The sequence below is a fragment of the Myotis yumanensis genome, unplaced genomic scaffold (assembly GCF_028538775.1).
Source record: "Myotis yumanensis isolate MYYU_CA2020_CCGP unplaced genomic scaffold, mMyoYum1.0.hap1 SCAF_17, whole genome shotgun sequence".
NCBI classification, from domain to species: Eukaryota; Metazoa; Chordata; class Mammalia; order Chiroptera; family Vespertilionidae; genus Myotis; species Myotis yumanensis.
The window spans coordinates 34,375,355-34,395,166 of NW_027223768.1; positions in this window are offsets into that span (position 1 = coordinate 34,375,355).

Consider the following 19,812-nt stretch of genomic DNA (forward strand, 5'->3'; position numbering starts at 1 on the left):
GATGCTGGTCTGGACTTTCTCCTTCCTATTTGGGGGAGCAGGGGGTCAGAAAGGGGAGGGTGGGGACCTGGGGAATCCCAGGAGAAATCTGGAAATAACCCTCTAGGGGAGAAGAGAGTTCTGGGGGAAATGCCTGTTTTGCTGGGAAAAGCCGGAAGGAATCGGGGTGGGAGGGTGTTAGCCTCCAGGTGGGAGTCCTTGGACACAGGCGTCCCTCGCCGCAGGTGGTCACAGGGCTGGTGGTGCTGGTGTGGTCCTGCCCCCGAGCCCGGACACTGGCCCTGCATTGTTCCCAGGAGGCAGAGCAGTGAGGCCCTGCACTGCCACCCCTGCCCTGGAGTCCTGGTGGTGGTGGGAGCCATTATTCATGCCCACTCGCCCCCCCCACCCCTACCCCAGTGGGACCAGGGCTAAAAGGACTGAGGAGGTTGTGGTGCCCCCGTGACAACTTGGAATGAAATAGGAACAACCTGCTTCTCTTGCAGGTGCTGCCCCATGTCCCAGTGCCCCCCCCCCCCAGCATCTGCTCCACCCCCACCCCCAGACTGTGAGCACCAGGGAGGGGAGCCCTGAGGTCTCTGGCTCAGTTGGCTTGTAGGTGATGATAGTTACTTATTCAGCCCTGATAATGGTGGGCCTTGCAGTACTTGTGCTTAAAAACGTCTCCTTTGGAAAAAAACACACACACGAACAATTCATAACCACAGCGTTTGATTGAGTCTTCTGAGCTACTGTCGCAGAATTCCGGGATCAGCAGCTCAGAGTTGGAGGGAGCCATCTCCAGTGAAGTCTCCCCCCCACACCCCCTTCCTCCCCCCGCCCCTCCCCATCATCACTGATAAAGGTTTGTCAGCCCTATTCCAGACGGGTACCTTTTATTAATGGGAACCTTATCATTTCCTGGGGGTCGGCACTGTGGTAGGAAGGGTTTCATGCTTAACTGAAATGCGCCTCCCTGTGGCTCCCCACTGCCACCTACAGGACGTCTAGTGGCTCTTGCCCTGTTAGTCCTTCTCACGAATAATGACCTCGCCCCAGCTCTTGGCTCCTGCAGCCCAAACTCCTGAAATCCTTTCCTAATTTCCTACGGCTGTCTACTGGCTCAGCTCCTCGGGCCACAGCGGCAGCGACCTGTGAACGGAAGGGCAGCCTTCGGGGTCTGGGCCACTAAAAACATCCTGTGACTTGATCAGGGTGGTGGTTTCCCACAGGTAAGCATATTGCATTACTCGCTGGGCTGTAAGCTTATGATTGGTGCCCTTTCCTGTAGGTGAATTATATTTCAATAAAATTGTAAACAGACTATGGTGGGTGCAATACCCAGCCCCACTGCAACCAAAGGCCTTCCTTTTTTCTTTCCTTTCTTCTTTTTTTTTTCTTTTGTGGGGGGCCCTTGAGTTGAGACAAGCCATAAGGAAGCAAGGACAGCAATGAGATACCTTCTATACTAGGGGTGCTTTGAGTTCCTGGAGAAGGGTCCCATTTTGCCTGGGAAGGCTTCATGGAGGAGGTGATTACTGAACTGGATCTGAAGGATAAGTACGTAAAAAGTCTTACTTCTTCTCTTTCCTTCTCTTTCCCTGTGTCACTATTTTCCAGCATCATCCCATTGTCCACCTCCTCCAGGAACTTTTCCCAGAAAAATTCTACCCAAACCCCAAATCCAAGGAGCTCCAGACTTACTTCTTGCCCCCCTACTGTCTTCACAGTGTCAGCTATCATACAGGGCGGGGCAGAAGTAGGCTTACAGTGGTTCATATGGAAAATAATACAATCTCTATATATAAAAGGCTAAGCAACAGGCCAATGGCTGACCGGCCAGTAGCTTTGACGCACACTGATCACCAGGGGGCAGATGCTCAACGCAGGAGCTGCCGAGTGACAGCAATTTTGCAGAGTGCCCTCTCGCACTCCGGGACCCCTCAGGGGATGTCAGGCTGCGGGTTTCAGCCGATCCCCACAGGCCAGGCCGAGGGACCCCACCTGCTGGAGGGACCCCGCTCACTACGAAGACGCCCTTCGAGCCCTGGCACCGCCCCAGGTGTGGCCGGCCAGGGAGGGACCGTGGGAGTTGGCTCCAGGGCGTGTCTGGCCCATCTCGCCCAGTCACACCCGCTGGCCACCTTCTAATTAATTTGCTTTCAATGTGTGAGAATCGTAGCACCGGGCCTCCAGTGATTAATAATAATACAAGAATAAACTGTGTTTTGTGTGCTCACAAGTGTAAACCTACTTTGCCTCACCCAGTATTCCACCAACTGTTAGCTGCCTCTGCCTGCCACCTTGCCTCCCCTGAGGCCAGTTACACTGTGAGTCCTGAAGAGCTGGGACTGTATTTACCTGTATTTCCAACACTTCCCCACCCCTGCCCAGGTGTCTCACAAAATACCTGCACATAGAGTGCTGGATAAACAGCTGGGGAAGTGAACTGTTTGCACAACATCTTTACAATTGTTCTTGGTGCTTTATTGACATATCTTATTTGCCAATGAAAACAAGTTTCCAAGGACAGAGGCTGCCCTATATTTCCTTTGTGCCTTGTATTCAAATCTCTAGCCCTACCTGGGCACCCTGTGGTTACCATTCAATTAGGAAGACAATTAGGCCCTGGCCTGTGTTTCTCAGTGGTTAGAGCATCAGCCTGCACACCAAAGGGATGCAGGTTCCATTCCTGGTCAAGGGCACACGTACCTTGGTTGCAGGGTTGATCCCCGGCCTTGGTCAGGGTGCATTCAGGAGGCGACCAATCGATGGGTCCCTCTCAGATGGATGTTTCTCTCCCCACCCCCGCTACACCCCACACCTGATCCTTCACTCCCTTCTACTCTCCTTAAAAAATCAATGGAACCCTAACAGGTTTGGCTCAGTGGATAAAGTGTCGGCCTGCGGACTCAAGGGTCCCAGTTTCAATTCTGGTCAGGGGCATGTACCTTGGTTGCGGGCACATACCCAGTAGGGAGTGTGCAGGAGGCAGCTGATCGATGTTTCTCTCTCATCGATGTTTCTAACTCTCTATCCCTCTCCCTTCCTCTCTGTAAAAAATCAATAAAATATATTTTTAAAAACTCAATGGAAAATATATCCTCAAGTGAGGATAAACATTTTTTTTAAAGTCACAACCTTGCCTGGTCCTTTCGTCATACTCTGATTTCCCTCCTTGTAAATTGGAAGGGAATGATCCCTGCCCCTCAAGCTCTGGGAAGCAGTTTGAGACCCCAAATATGGAAAGACTGAATGGGTTGGCGGAAAGGAGCTGTAGGAGTGACGGGTTCTCAACTCTTGCCAGCTGAAATCGGTTCCTTTGCCTCAAAGGTCACCTCCTCTGGGAAGCTTTCTCCCACCTTCCCAGGCCCCTCCTCGGGGCTGCCAGCCTGAGCCATTGCTAGTGATGCGTCCTGCTGCCCCTCCAGGGCCAGGGATTTGCTCTTCGCTGGGTGCCGGGGGGGGGGGGGGGGGGGGGGGGTGGGGGGGGGGTGACTCCTGGGGGAGAGGTGTTCACACTATAGAGAGGTGCTTTCACTTACACCTGGAAGTTGCTTAGCAATAAAGCAGCGGCACTTCTTGGGCCACTGACAGGTGATCTACATCCTGGAAATACTCAAGGAGAAAGCAAACAAGATAATATAAGGCAGAGCGAAATAAGAGCCGGATACCCTCACCACGATCCTCTTACATGCAACACAGCTGCCCAAATTCCTTCGTGGGCAAACCCCTCATCTACATTTTATCCTCTCACTGTTGCTGTTAGAATTGAACACCTTCAATATAAAAAAGAAAGTACAGAGAGAAAAGGTCTGGTTATCGCAGCCTCGTGGGCTCCTCTGAGTGACCAGGGGCCCGCCCTCGGTCCCCAGGGCCCTCGAGGCACTGCTTGCCAGACCCTCAGGAGGCCAGGCAGACACGGTAGTCTCTAGTTCAAGGTCACCAAGCACATTCTGCCGTTCCCCTGGCCATTCCGGGGCACGAGGCCGCCCCTCCTCCACCTCCAGATTTTGGTCTCCTCAGCCCCACGTCACTGCCTCGCTGCCCAGGGTGTGGAGAGTGGATTGGCATGCTCGCTCTAAGGTTGGCACGGGGCAGGTGGCAGACAGCTTGGTGCCGAGGACTGCACCCGGATGAAGCAGCCACCCTACCCCCTGCGAATGCAAACAGTAGAGCTGGGTGTGTGCACAAAGAGCCTCCTTTTCCCATATCCGGATGAACCAAGCTTTCAGCCCGCCTGGAGAGAGAGAGGGGGTGGTCACTGCAGGTGGCAAGGAAGAGAGGAGAGATGGAGAGACGGGCAGGCGAGACGCACCGAGGCATCTTGAGAGTCAGCTTGGTGGCCACACATATCCCGAGGGAATGTTGCATAATACCTGGCATTTAGTTGGTGCTGAGTATGTGTGAGTGCTTAAAAGTGCTGGCTGAAGCCAGTCAGACTTCGAGAGTCGGAAGAGCTCTCTGAAATGATCTAGTGCCATCTCCCACCGAGAAACAGAATTCCATTTACAGCATCCCTGCAGGGAGCCACCCAGCCTCCCCTTCAGCATTGGATGGAGTCAGAGAGACCTGTGAGGCCCGTGAAAAACTGAGGCTCAGCTCCGCGCCCCCCCGCCCCCGGCAAAATGGGGAGAATGATTGAGAAAATGTAGACACAGTGTGTAACACAGGGGCTGACACACCAGCTTCTCCATAAAGAATTCTTCTCTTTCCCCTCCTCCTCCTCCCCCTTCCTCTGCCTTCTCCCCCTTTTCTCCTGCTCCCCTCTTCCTCCTCCTCTCCCTCCCCTTCCTCCTCCTTTTCCCCTTTTTCCTCCTGCCCCCCCTCTTTCTCCTCCTCCTCCCCCCTCCTTCACAGCAAAACAAACTGCTTCGCTGGGCTGGTGTGTAAGCAGAGTGGTGCTGGACCGGCGGCATAGCGTGTCCTGGGAACTTGTTAGAAACGCAGGTTCCCCGTCTGCCCCGGACCGGCTGGGTCTGACACTCTGGGGGTGTGGCTGGGGTTCTGCTCTAATAAACCCTCCAGGGGCCTCGGTGCAGCGGGGGTTTGAGAGTCACTGCTCCAGAGCCACAAAGAGGAACGTCTAGTTCCCATGAGAGCCAGCCACTCGCTACCTGAAAACATTCCTCGTGCTCCTCCTCAGTTTGATTCCCACCAACACCCTCCCCACCGCTCTCAGCCACTCATTTACCGTGTGTTCCAGACCCTTCGCCGTCTCTTTCTCACCATCATGTCATGCTTTCATCGGCAGTGACGGGTTTGGCTCAGGTGTCGGCCCGTGGACTGAAGGGTCTCAGGTTCAGTTCCCGTCAAGGGCACATACCTCAGTCGCAGACTTGATCCCTGGCCCCAGTCGGAGCACATGCGGGAGGCAACCAATCCACGTGTCTGTCTCACATCCATGTCTCTCTCTCTCTGACTCTCCCCCTCCCTTCCACTCTAAGAATCAATGGGAAAATATCCTCAGGTGAGGATTAACAAGAATACAGTGTGGCGCCTAGCACTATAGCAGGATTCCCCAGCAGTCTAAGCAGCCCGCAGTGCATGTGGCACTTTAATATATGTAAGGTTAGCCTCAGTGAAAAGAAACATCAATGATGAGAGAGAACCATTGATCGGCTGCCTTCTGCACACCCCACACTGGGGGTCAAGCCCGCAACCTGGACATGTGCCCTGACTGGAAATCGAACCATGACCTCCTGGTTCATAGGTCAAAGCTCAACCACTGAGCCACGCTGGTGGGGCTTCTATCTACTTTTAAAATTGTGTTGTCTCACCTTGGTCAGCGTAGCTCAGTTGGTTGGAGTGTTGTCCTGTGCACTGAAGGGTGTGGGTTCGATCCCCAGTAGGGGCGCGTGTGGGAGGCAGCCAACTGATGTTTCTCTCTCGCCTTTAAAAAATAAAAACATAAAAAATGTTACATTGGGTCGTCTCTCTTTTAAACTTTTATGTAGGACTTCTTGACCTATTCCGGCTGAGTCCTTTTTCAGTTCATTTCTTGTACATACCTTCTCATTGTCTGTACCTATATGACCTTTAATCTTCACCATGAGCCTGTGAGATAAGCATCATTTTTGTTCCATCTTATGGATAAGGACACAGGCTCAGGAAGGCACACGGTCACATCGCTAGGAAGCACTGAAGCTGAATTGTGAGCCAAAATTCCTGACTCCGAAGTCCAGACCCTTCCCTCGGGGATCAAGAGGGAGTCCTTTTAGTCACCTTTCCCTGCTCCCAAGTGTCAATCACTTTGGTTTGTCCTCCTCTTCCCTGCCAGGCCTCTCGGGGGTCCCCGTCCAGCCACAGGGCGGAAGGGCCGTTCCTCCAGCTGTTAGTAAGGAGGGCCCCTCATGTTATAATGTGGCCGACAGTCCTCCGAGCCGCTGAGGCGAGTATTGAGCGCAGGGCACCGTTCTCTACCTTCTGTTTCCTGGTCTTCCTTCGGGGCTCCGTGAGCTATCCATTCTGCTGGGAACGCCCCACCCACCCCGGGCTGCCCAGGAGCCCGCCTTGGGTGCCGTCTACCTCCTCACGTACTACCCTTCCTGTGGTCACCAGCTGGGGTGTCGGTGACACAGATCAACTGTCAGCTCCCTGAGGATGGAGGTTGGGCCACACAGGAACCCGTATCTCAGGGGCACGGCTCAGCACCTGCCTCGTACGCAGCAGGCATCCGAAAATATTGCCTACCCTAACGTGTGTTTAATTACTGTAACCGTGAACTTATGAAAACCCCTGAAGCAAGAAATAATATCCTTGCCCTGGCTGGTTTGGCGCAGTGGCTAGAGCATCGACCTGCGGACTGAAGGGTCCCAGGTTGGATTCCGGCCAAGGGCACATGCCTGGGTTGCAGGCTTGGTCCCCAGTGGGGGGCATGCAGGAGGCAGCCAATCAATGATTCTCTCTCATCATGGATGTTTCTATCTCTCTATCCTCCCTTCCTCTCTGAAATCAATAAAAATATATTTTTTTAAAAAGAAATAATATTCTTAGAGGATTTTATGAGGAAGGTACAATTTACCCATCTCACCCGTAGTTCTCAGACTTGGCTATAGATTCGCATCATCTCGGAGTTCAGGAAAGACTCTCTGGCTGATGGAATCCTGCCCGGATATTTTGCAAAAGCTCCCCAGGGCTCGCTAATGTGCAGCTAAGGTTGGGAACCACTGCTGCCGAGAACCGACATTTCACCACCGGAGACTGACTTATCTATCCTGCGCTGTGTGGGCCCCTCATGAACGTGCCTTTATTGACTCGCGCGTGGGCTTCCTGCCTCGCTTGCGTGGTCCCAGGATGTGCTACGGGAGTTACGGTGCCGATGCTGTGGCCACGGGGCCCCCTTCATGAAGACACACAGGACAGCTTTCCATTGGGCATCGGCATCAGGAAAAGCTGTGACTCTCCTGAGCAGCCAGGTCATGTTTACCGTAAGGAGGCTGGGAAGCCCGCACCAACACTATTTTCCAAGCTCATAGTGGCTGCTGGAGAGCTTGTGGCCAAAATCAGGGTCCACCTTTATCGCCTGGGTGGAATGGTATGGCCTGTGTGTGGTGTACAGACTTGGTCTTTATTTTCTGTCCAGAACCACCTGGGAGTCTTTTTAAAATCCTGATTTCTGGGCCTCTTGATTTCTGTGCAGCCAACGTTGAGAACCACTGCCCTACAGTCATGCTACTTAACTGAGATATAATTCACGCACCATCAGATTCACCCTTAGAGGATGGTCCAGTGGTTTTTAGTAGAGTTACCGGGTTTTGTGACCATCACACTACCTGATTCCAGAACATTTTCTTCCCCCACAAGAAGAAACTCTCTACCAGTGGTTCTCAACCTTGGCTGCACATTAGAGTCCCCTGGGAATCTTTTTAAAAACCCTGATTTCTGGGCCTCATCCTCCGGAAATTCTGTTTCTTTGTTACTAACGTTGTGGCCCCACCCCATAACAAAGAAACAGAATTTCCGGAGGATGAGGCCCGGAAATCAGGATTTTAAAAAGATTCCCAGGTGATTCTAATGTGCAGCCAAGGTTGAGAACCACTGCTCTCTACCCATTGGCAGTCACTCCCCATTGCCCCCGCCCCTCGGCCTTTGGTAACCAATGGTCTAGTTCCTGTATCTGTGGACAGTTCATATACATTGGAGCATGTAGTAAGTGGTCATAGGTGTTGTAGCAGGTATCAGCACTTCCCTTTTATGGCTGAATAAATATCCCAGTGTATCGATGAACCACATTTCGTTTATCCCTTCATCAGTTGACGGGCTTTGGGGTTCCCACTTTTTGGCTCTCACGAGGAATGCTGCTATGAACACTCATGCACAAGGTTTTCTGTGAACATGTTTCCATTCTCTTGGGTATTGTACCTAAATGGGTGGATTTCTTGGGTCATGTAGTAACTATTTACCTTTTTGATAGTCCTTTCTTATGAAAATTTCTTTTAATTTTTCTGTATTGCATGTATCTCTGTGAGCCACTGAAAATCCCCCTTTTTGGAACGAGGCGAAGTATAAATAAATAAATGAATAAGTCACAAAGCACTCCCAAGCCATCTGTTTAATAATCTGCACTAGAATTCTGCCAGGATTCTATATTGAGCTGCTTGGTCTATAGTTTCCAGAAATACCTTCTGTCTCTTTGTGAAAATCAGGACAGTTTCTCGTCTCCCATGTCCTCCTCATTTATCCGGGTTATTTTTCAGTCCTACCTGCTAGGTAGCTCATAACTCCGGTGTCTAACTCATCGGAATCCGTCCCCCGGAACTCATGGGCAGTCACATAAGCTCTCACCATCTACCTTCCTCTCTATGGGGTGATGTACTTAAAATTTTATATCCAAGTAACTCATGTACATGGTTAAAAATAAAATAGAACAGAAGCTCCTACAGTGAATTGTCCTGCCTCCCCCCTCCCTCCTCCAGTCCTGCCCCCAGGAGGCAGAGCTCGAACGCCTTTAGCATCTCATTCTGGGAGGGACTTCCATCTCTCTAAACAACATGCCTGTGCTGCTGTTTCTGGATTTCTCCATTTTAAACATCCTTTATTGACCTGTAACTATGACAGATGAGGATTGGATTCACACATATCACCCAAACGACCCTCCCCCCCCTCCTCCCAACATGGCTAAATAGCTGTTTTCATTTAGTTTCCTCTAAATAAAATAAATCTGATGACTACTCTGTTGCTTTAAGTAACGTATGTGTATCTTTGTTTCTCATCCCACCAGCCATTGGCAATATCCACCGAAATCATAGCTGCATCTGCCCTTTGCGCGTCCAGGAGGTTACCCTGCTCATAGGGCTGTACTTGTGCAAAATGACACACACCCAAACTTACTTACTACAGCACTTTTGTGAAAGCAAAAGAGTGTAGACAACCCAACTATTAGCAGAGACTTGCTAAGTAATTGACAATACATCCATATAATGAAATATTATGCAGCCATAAAAGGGAGAAAACTCTTTATATATTGATAGGAAATAGCTTCTAAGATCCATTAAGTAAAAACTAAAGGATGCAGAACAAGTGGCTAACACCTGCGTAGCATCTGTGTAAAAGGGGAGAAAATAATGTGTCTATCTTCTTGGCTCTTCATTAAATTCCCAGAACGTTACAGCAATATCAAGGAGGCAAACCAGGTGGTGGGAGGTATTTTCATTATATGCACTCCTGAGCCTTTTGAATTATGGAGCACACGAATGTGTTGTCTATTAAAAATAAGTAAATAAAATTTCAAACTCTCCCCTTGTAGCATCTCAGTGTTGTTTTTTAAGAAAGCACACATATTGTGCTACGTTATTATTCAGGGGTGGGCAAAAGTAGGTTCGCAGTTGTAATACAAATAAGCAATACAATAATTAATAAATAATGATACAAGAACAAAGTGTTTCATGTATTCACAACTGCAAAGCTACTTTTGTCCAGCCCTGTGAAATAACTGGTATGTTACTCTGTAGATTCTCTGAATTCATATGCTCTAATATAACATAACCTTTTAATATTGGAGATGCATTTTGCTGTGCTAATAAGCCTATATATTACATATTGCATTTATCCTACAGATATACTCTTTTTAAAGGTCTCTTTATAAAAAAGGATCTGAAATGGAAACAGCAAAATGTTAACGGTGGTTATTTCTGGGTGGTTGGCATATGAGTGGTTTTACGTTTATTTTTTATCCTTTCTGTTTCTCCCCCGAGCGGTTAGGATGGGGACATGCCGCCTCTGATAATCAGGAAAAAAGCATATATGCTACCTCCTCTCGCCGTCCCCAGGGGAAAGCTCAGTCCCATCAGTGTGCCTGTCAGGGTCCCTGTCTGCACGTCCATCCTCTTCCATCATCCCCCGCTGCCCCCCATGGGAGGGCCTGTGACCCCCCGAACAGGCCTCCTGCTGGCTGCTCTCCCCTGACCTGCAGAAATGTGACCGGCCTTCACTGCCCAGCTCAAATGTCCCCTCCCAGATAGAATCGGTGGCTCCCTCCTTTCGCCCAGGTGACGACTGGCTCCTCTGGACTGGATGCCCCCCATGTGTGGCCCTTGTCTTAGGAATCGCTGAGTTCCCAGGGGTGGCCCAGGCCCTGACTCGGGGATGAAGGCTGGGGATGTGTGGCCCAGCGGCTTCCTCCCCGACCGACCGACCGACCGACCGCTTGTTGGAGGTGCTAGCCGAGCTGCTGCTGGCAGCAGGCCTCACTTCACCCGGTGTCCCCTTTCTGTTTGTTCGAGCTCCTGGGGTGTGATCTTGGTGTTCTGCCTGCCCTGGCTGCAGGCCTGCTTCCCTCCTGGCAGGCCCTCTGCCTGGCGACATCTTCAGGCAACTGCATCTTCCAAACCAGTACCTGCCTGGACCAGCCCCAGGGGTCCAGCTTGGGAGCAAAGAGCTCTCCCAGGATGGCTGGTCTGCCGGAGGGAGAGGAGGGGAGAAGGGGTCCTTCCCTTGTGTCTGTTGGAGCAAGTGGGGCTGGGAGATGAGGTGACATTTGCCCCAGAGACTTTCACAACCCCCTGCCCCCCAACTCCCCTTCCAGAGGAGAGGGATAGCCTGCTAATATCACCAGGGAAAGTAGCCGGAAGGGGAGGAGATGGGGCAGGAGGAGGGGCTAAAGCAGACCCCACCACCCACCTCCCTCCCCTGGGGGACTGAGTCTGTGCCTTCTGGCACATTCCTGCAGAAGGTAGAGCTCCCCCAGAACCCCACTCCTTCCCAGGGGCTCCCAGCTGCCCATCCTCGTCTCACCAAGCCCTACCCCCAGCTCCCGGGGAAGCCATACAGGCAAAGGCAGAGAGGAGCAGATGTCACACTCCTTTCCTGTCCATCTGAGCCCTGGCTTAGGAGGGACTCACAGTCCCCCCGCCCCCCACACCCCCACCCCCTAATCCAGCCGCTGAGGCACTCATCCCTATCCTTATTCTCAAGGAGATTTACCCAGAGGATAAACCCCGGCCGGAACTTGCCCACTGAGCTCCACTGACAGCACCTGGCGGTGAGGGCAGCCAGAGCTCACCTTGGATGTGGTGGGCGCTTGACCCTGGACGGACCCCAGCCGACCTGTGCAGTCCAGACGATAATAAACCTCCCCACGTTCAAAGTCCTCCCACCATGGCTGTTTCCCGAGCATCTAATATGTGCCAGACAGTTCCGAGTGCTTTCCCCGCGCTAAGGACGTGGACACAGTTATTAGACCTTTGTTTTACACAGAAGGAAATGGAGGCTCAGAGAGGTGACAGGTGGCCCGGCATCGCTCACCTAGTGAATGGCCTCGTCGAGATCTGGACCTTCGGGCCTGAGCCTGTGCCCTCACCCGTGAGGCCGTCCTGCAGGGGAGAGGCCCTCTCCCAGCCCCACTGCGCCTCTCTGGCACGTTCTGGTAGAGTGCAAGTGTTCCTGGGGAGCACTGGGGACCGGGCCACCTCCTGGGCTCGTGGTAGGGCCTGGGGCTCCTCATGTTTGCAAACCAGGATACTGCTCTTTTGGCTTAAGTCAGAGACCGGAGCTGGGCCCCCAGGCTGTGTTCCTCGACCTGTGTTATTTGCTCCAAACCTGACTTATTGAATTAGGATGGGGGAGGGCAGCAGGGCCCGGAAGTCCGCATTCTGAGCCAGCACCCCAGGCGATTCTGATTTGGAGTGTCACCGGCCTGGATTCCGATCCCAGATCTGCCACGAAATGGGCTGTGTGGTCTGGAGGCTCAGTTTCTTCATCTGTAAGAAATGAGTCCCCATACCTGCTGGTCTTGCTGTGAGGATTAAGTTAAATCAGGAGAAAACCGATGCCCGTGGCACCTAGGAAGCCCTCTGGGGGCACCCCCGGCGCGTGGTACCGAGAGGGAGGCACAATACATGCCTTCGCGGGGAGGGCGTTGGGACATGGAGCATTACTCAGCCATGGCAAACAACGAGCTGCTTTAAAATAATTCTGACCTTGCATTTCCTCCGGGGAGAGAGCAAGGAAGCTTTTCAAGACTAGGTCCCTTCCCATCCTCAGGGGGAGCCATCTCAAGTTGGGGTTAGATGTTGTAAACAAAATACTGTTCAATTTGGGCTCAATGCCCCCAACCCAAGCCCTACATCCACCAACCCTTTCCCACTCCCGCCCCCACTTCCCCTCCACTTTATATTCCCAAACCCTCATGCTGAAGGGCCGGGCCCCCTTGGCAAGCGCAGGTCTGCCAAGGTCCCTGGGACCCTTCGCCTGGTAGCTGCTGCAGCCGTGGGGAGCTCCAAGCGCCTCCTGTCCTGGGCTCCCCCAGTCGGGCTGATCCGGGAATGCAGAGCTGTTGAAAAGTGTCAGCCGTTCACAACGGGCCAGTTCCCTCCGGAAATGTTCCCCAGCCCCGCTGAGAGCCTGCCAGGCCACCTGGTGACGCCCAGCTCTCAGCCCACACCACTGGGCAGGGCAGAACAATGCTGAGCAGAAAAAACATCCCACCGGTCCATAGGCTCACATCCTCCTGGGACCCCACCCGAGGCTCCCAGAGCTGGGGAGGGGGTGGGGGTGGGGGAAGCAGCTGTGGACCAGGGGAAGGGGAGGAGTGGGAGCGCGATCAACTTCCCCAACTTGGCTGCACTCTGAACCAGCTGGGCGAGTCAGATTAGAAGTCAGATCTGCTTATTCTGGCTCCCCTGCCAGCCCCGGCCTCTGTTCCACAGCCTGTCACTGGAGCGAAGTAAAACCTGAGCTGGCAAACAGCAGTACAAAGGGCAGCGTGGCAGGCAGGCGGTGTGGTGGGACGCCTGGCTTTGCCACTTAACCGACCAGGGCAAGGTGTTCATTCTCCTGGGGCCTCCGCTCCCATGTCCATGGACAGGGTGATTGCACCGGCCGCTCCATCTCACAGGTTGTCTACAGAGCAGCAGAGGCTACTGGGCTCGAAAGTGTCTTAATAATGACAAAGGAATTACTTGGTCACCAACTGGTGTTGCTACTAACAAAGCAATGCGGGGGGGGGGGGACCACCTGGGGGAGATCACATTCAAGAGGCACTCTTCAACCCAGGCAGTTTACAGCCCAAACCCAAGAAAGAGACCTAGTAGATATTGCAAAGCTTGAGTGTAGACTACAGGCGGTTAGAATTTCTAGATTGTCGGGCTTGAGTGTAGGGCTGCGGGTGAGGGGTGTAGAGGTCTTACCTAGAACTCAGATTTCCTTACTAAACCCTGCTTTCACTTAGGGCATGTATATGCGGGTGGCCTTTTGGATGATGGAGGTTATGAGGGTCTAAGACAGGGGTGGGCAAACTTTTTGACTCGAGGGCCACAATGGGTTCTTAAACTGGACTGGAGGGCCGGAACAAAAGCATGGATGGAGTGTTTGTGTGAACTAATGTAAATTCAAAGTAAACATCATTACATAAAAGGGTACGGTCTTTTTTTTTTTTTTTAGTTTTATTCATTTCAAACGGGCCGGATCCGGCCCGGCAGGCCGTAGTTTGCCCGGCTGGTCTAAGACCTTCATGAACCCCTTGCATCAGCATTGGTGTAGGCCCACTTGGTGCCAACAGAACCAGCCCATAAAGAGTGCACGCAGTTGACCAAGGAAGGCTTCTTGGAGGAGGAGAGATTGAGGCATGCTTGAAAGAAGAGAAAGAAATGGTTCCTAAAAAACACTGAAGTGGGAACAGATAGGGTGACGTCAAACTGGGAGCAGGGAGGACACTCAAAGGTCATCTGCTGCCCCCTTCATTACAGGGACAGCAGCACTGAGTCCCAGCAGGGGCAAAGCACCTGCCCAAGGCCAGTGAGCCTGACTGAGCCGGAGCTGCAGCGGGAAGTCCAGGCCGAGGGAACATGGACAGGTGGAGGGGCCACGGCTTGAGGGAGGAGGCGCCTTCAGGGAAAGGCGGGTCCTTGGTCTAGTTGAGTGGGAGTGCGACCAACTTCCCCAGCTTGGCTGCACTCTGAGTGCAGAGTGTGTAGCGGGTGGTCAGACACCGAGCTGGAGAGAGAGGCAGTCAGGGCTGGGCACAAGGCCATCATGGGCACCTTGCTAATGGGGATCGTCCCTTAGAGGTGACAGTGGGACAGTCAATGAGGGGTTTTGAAATCCTTTGCAGCTTGGGGGCCACATTCTTCTGAGTATTCTTGGGGGAGATATAGGCCAGGGAGGTGTAGCTTGGAAACGCCTAGAAATAAGACCATGTGACTGCAAATGGGCACTCACATCTAAAGAGCTTGAGTGTGCCCGGCCGGCGTGGCTCAGTGGTTGAGCATCAACCTATGAACCAGGAGGTCATGGTTCGATTCCTGGTCAGGGCACATGCCAGGTTTCTGGCTCTATCCCCAGGGTGAGGCTCTATCCACGCTAATTCTATGATCACATCAATGTACAGCAGGGGAAGCTGAGGCATGTGTCCCATGACACTGCCTCCTTGCTTGTCCTCACACAAGGGCCTTCGCTGGAATCCGCTGTCCTCTGGGTCACATGGCTCCCCATCTTACCCGGCGCTGCTCCATTTGCTTCGTGACATTTGACCCCTCGAAGGGCCATGCCTGCGGGTGGGCGGTGCCTTTCTAAGCTCTGTGAGAGCGACATAGTGGTCTTATTCCTGCCCCGTCCTCGGTGCCCAGCACAGCGCCCGGCACACAGTGGGTGCTTGACGAGAACCTGCTCTGAGAAAGGCCGTTTCCACGGCAGGGCTGTGCTTCTGGAAGGCGAGGGTGGACTCCCTCTCCGTGTCCTGACACCCAGCACAGGGCCCGGCTGTGACCAATTCCTGGTGCTGATCATTTGCTCTGGAGATGGAGGTGCTCATGGGGTGCTGTGGGTGCCAAGACTGGCAGCAGGGCTCTGGGCAAAGATGGGCCCAAGGGCTGAGCTGCTTCAAGAAGGAAGGAAGGAGGTCTGACAAGTGCCCGACACTCGGCTGGCCGAGGTCGCTTAGCAGGACAAAGGAAATGGTGGCCTGTTGGGCATCGGCCCTGATCGCAGGGCCCCGACCAGACCGTAGGAACAGGGTGACTGGGAGCCCACGGGAAGGGAGGGGTGGGCAGGGGAGCCACCCCAGGTCCCATCTTCGAGGGAGCTGATGTGGGGCAGGGTCTGGCTTGTGACCTGGTGTCACTACCACCCTTGCAAATAGGACCTTCCGCCAGGCCCTGCAGGGCTCCCACCTGCGGGCACAGGAAAGGAACACCCAGTTGGAGCCCTGGGCATTCCTGACCCATCCCAGGAGCAGATGGCAGGAGGCCGGAGGGGGAAATAGCCGTCTAAAGGTGCTTTAGCCCGGACCCCAGCATACCTGGGTAAAATACACAGACGAGCACTAGCTATTCAGGGGTACACTGAAGCTTAAAAAGGGGGAAATAAAAATCTCTTCCACCAATATTCACCACTAATAAAACTAAGGAGGTGTGCCTTTTACCTAAACTGTTCCCTGCAAAGTCAACTAGCATCTCCCTCTCCCAGCGGGGAAGCAACCAAGTTGGTTGCCCTGTTTAAAAGAAGGCGACATGTTTAAGGTTTGAAAATAAAACAGCAGAAATTAAGGGTCAGTAAAAACTAAAAGTTAAGCCAGTGAGCGGCGAGTTTAAAATATAAAACCAGGCAGAGGATGAACCCTTTAATGACGAGGGCATACAAGGGGTGGGGACCGGAGCTGTTTATACTTTTCCTTGAATCCCTGGATATTGGCCACACCAGGGCTCAGGGTAAACTCTCCTAAGTCCTCGTCCTCGAGTAGACCCCTCGGGAATTCAGCTCAGCAGGCACTCCAACCCAGCCAGTTCGGCGGGTAATTCAAAACATTACAGCCACTCAGGCCCTTTTAAGTCACAGGCGAGGGACCTGAGAGCAGGACACGGGGTGTGCACGCTTCCACGGGAGGCACGGGATGGCCTCTGTGAGCTTGGGTCCTCACCTCGGTGGTCAGTGCGGCTAGTCCACCTGGCCCAGCGGCTGTACGTGGGCAAGGAGCCCCTTACTCCTAGCCTGAGAGTGGGACTCCCTTCAGCCCTGGCCAGGTGAGGGACGCCTCACGGGCAAGGACGTCTTTGTAAGCACAACGGATACAGGAAACATCCGTGTGCACTTTTTCTTCTTCTTCCTTTCAGATGGGAAGCGTGTTCTCTACACCACAAAAAGACAGCCCATTAGGATGTATCCTCAAGAATTGGGGGATTAAGTTTGACCCACAGACCTTAAAAAGAAAGCGCCTGATTTTTTTTCTGCACTCAAGTGTGGCCTCAATACCAACTGGCAAATGGGGAGAGTTGGCCCTCACAGGGAAGCCTCAAGTATAACACCATCCCACAGTTAGATCTTTTTTGTAGGGAAGATAGGAAATGGTCAGAAGTCCCATATGTCCAAACTTTCTTTACCTGAAGGGACAGGCCAGATTTATATAAAAAATGTGAAGTAAATCCCTGGCTCCTGGCAATAACAACCCAAAGGCCACCGAGGGAGAAGGCGGAGGCCACGCCCCGCCCAGGGCTGAGCCAACCTCAGCTTGCCCCGAGACAGATGAAGGATCTGGCCATCCTGTAGCCCAGATCCCCTTCTCACCCCGGGACATGAGACAAATTACAAGTGACCTAGGAAAGTTCTCAGAAGACCCTGACAGATATATTGAGGCTTTCCAAAACCTCATTCAAGTATTTGCTCTCTCATATAGAGACATCATGCTCATATTAAACCCGACCCTCTCAGCCACTGAAAAGCAAAATATACTAGAAAATGCAAGAGAATTTGGGAATGACCATTTTCTTACGTGTGCTGGGGGAAGAGAGGACTCTGAGGGAAGAAACAGGGATTTCTTAACAGGACAAGAGGCAGTTCCCCCTCTGGGCCCTCAATGGAACCCTGAAACTGAGATGGAAAATAAAGCACTACCAGTTTTGTGTTACAGAAGGCCTCCAACGTAGTAAATCAAAACCTGTCAACTGCTCAATTAACCACCATTAATCAGGGGGCTGACGAAATCCCTCGGCTTTTCTAGAAAGGCTCCAGGAGGCATTGGCCAAGCATACAAACATTACCCCAGAGTCAGAATCGGGACAAGTAATTTTAAAGAACAAATGTATCACTCAGGCTGTCCCAGACGTCAGGAGAAAATTGCAGAAATGGGCTATGAGTCCCGAGAATAGAGAATCTCCTGAAGATCGCCACCTCTGTGTTCTAGAATAAAGACCAGAATGAGGCAGAAGAACAGGGGAAGCTGGGCCAGAACCCAGGTTCTTTGTGCCAGGCTTTGGCAAGGCAAGGGCCCCCAGTCAGAGCCCGGAGGCCAACAGTCAGTCCCGATCACCTGCTACAACTGCAACAGGTTGGACTTATGCGCCGGAATTGCCCCAAGGGGCATGTTGGACTCCTGAAGCCCTGTTCGACCTGCCAAGGAAACCACTGGAAGTGGGACTGACCCTGGAGACTGAGGTCCCTTGGGGCAGGGCTGGCGACCAGCTGGCCCAACAGGACTGATGGGCTCAGGGTCTCTCAATCCAGCTCCTCAGAGGACCGCCACCTCCACCCAGGAGCCCTGGGTAAGCCTGATGGTGGGGGGGCAAGGAAATTAATTTCCTCCCCGATGCTGGAGCCACCTTCTCTGTACTCCTCCCAAACCCTGGTAAGTCCTCAGAGGCTGCAGCCGTTACAGGCATGTCTGGGAAGCCAAGAGAGAGATATTTTTCTCAGCCTTTAGGGCGCAGCTGGGGTATGTGGTTCCTTTCCCATGCCTTCCTGATCCTGCAAAAAGCCTCACACTCACATCAGAAACACTGTCCTCTCAACCCTGAGGCTCTAGAACAGCGGTACTCAACATGTGGGTCGCGACCCCTTTGGGGGTCGAATGACCGTTTCACAGGGGTCGCCTAAGACCATCGGAAAACACATCTATAATTACATATTGTTTTTGTGATTAATCACTATGCTTTCATTATCTTCAATTTGTAACAATGAAAATACATCCTGCATATCAGATATTTACATGACGATTCATAACAGTAGCAAGATTACAGTTATGAAGTAGCAACGAAAATAATTTTATGGTTGGGGGTCACCACAACATGAGGAAGTGTATTAAAGGGTCGCGGCATTAGGAAGGTTGAGAACCACTGCTCTAGAGGGACTCAATATTCTAATCGGCCATCTATTTGAGAAGCCCAAGGTTTATAGAAACTTTGTCATCGTCCTTACAATACCCCACCTTAGGGCTACAAGAGCCTAAAAAAGGGGAAGACTAGTTCTTATAACTAGTCAATAAGACAGTGACTCCTATCCAGCCAAGAGTCCCTAACCCTTAGGCTTTACTAGCCCAAATTCCAGAGGACACAGAGTGGTTTACAGTACTAGATCTCAAGGATGCCTTTTTCTGTATACTCCTGCCTCCTAACTCACAGTTCCTATTTGCCTTTAAAAGATCCCAATAATGAAAGCAGTCAGCTAATATGGTCCATTCTGGCCCAGGATTTTCAGGAATGGCCCTCATTTATCTGGGCAGGCCTTTAAACAGCCCAAAAGGCCCTGTTACAGGCACCGGCTTTAAGTCTCCCAACAGGTCGGCAGCATCGACTCCTCGATCCGTCCGTCTCCAGTGAGCCTTGAATGCCAGCCAGCACAGGAGGAGGACACAGCTGCATTGCCCTCAACTAGATCACCAAGATTTCTACTCCTGTGAGCCTCTAAAGGACCTGAGACATCTCTTTCGAAGGGATCCTGGGAAGTCAATGAGTGCCAGATAAGGAACATTCTCTGGTATTTCTAAATAATCAGTATTTTCATCTTTTTAACAATTCTTATTCTGTCTTTTCGTAAGTGTCACCTGAATCCTAGGCTGGTACCTGGAGGAGACCTTCTCTGTCCTTACTGGGACCCAGGAACACCACAAGATATTCCTACTCATAGCTCCTCTCTGGAACCCTGGTATCGTAAATTTCTCAAGCCATACTGGCCCCCCAAGTCCCTAACTACTAAATATGTTATAAGCAGCCCAATTCAGGGTCAAATAATCTCAGAGTAGATGTATATCTCCCACATCTCTTTCAGAGTAAAATGTGTTAAATCTTAGTCTATAGGCCAACTTATGCTACCCCTACCACCAACCAGACCAGAACCACTTCTCAAGCCTCCACAGATTTTTATTTACAGAGAAGCCCTCGATTGAGCAGGGCAAAGTCTGTGCCATGAATAACACTCTTTGCTGCAAGCAGCTTAGCTAAAAGGAAGGCCTCATAGTCTCTTGCCCCAGAAGTCTGGGCACCAATTAAAGATATAATGCCATCCCCATTAGCTGACTCCCTCTCCCAGACCTCAGTCTATGCTGTTTTTCTATTACTCATCTTTAACCATTGCCTGTTTAATCTTTGGTATGTTTCATATCCTCCCATTTAGAAGCCCTAAAGCTAC